Source organism: Polypterus senegalus, chromosome 17 (assembly GCF_016835505.1).
Source record: "Polypterus senegalus isolate Bchr_013 chromosome 17, ASM1683550v1, whole genome shotgun sequence".
Taxonomy (NCBI): Eukaryota; Metazoa; Chordata; class Cladistia; order Polypteriformes; family Polypteridae; genus Polypterus; species Polypterus senegalus.
In genome coordinates this window covers 100,696,822-100,697,092 of record NC_053170.1, presented here as the reverse complement: position 1 = coordinate 100,697,092, position 271 = coordinate 100,696,822, and positions in this window count along the sequence as shown.

Genomic DNA, 271 nt, shown 5'->3' with positions numbered 1-271 from the left:
AGTGTCGGACTGGCCAAGCATGTCTCCAGACCTTAACCCCATTGTGCATCTGTGGGGAAGGTGGAGGAGCGTAAGGTCTCTGATATCCACCAGCTCCGTGATGTCGTCATGGAGGAGTGGAAGAGGATTCCAGTGGCAACCTGCGAAGCTCTACTGAACTCCATGCCCAAGAGAGTTAAGGCAGTGCTGGAAAATAATGGTGGCCACACAACATATTGACACTTTGAACACAATTTGGACATTTGGCACTTAGGAGTGGACTCACTTTTGT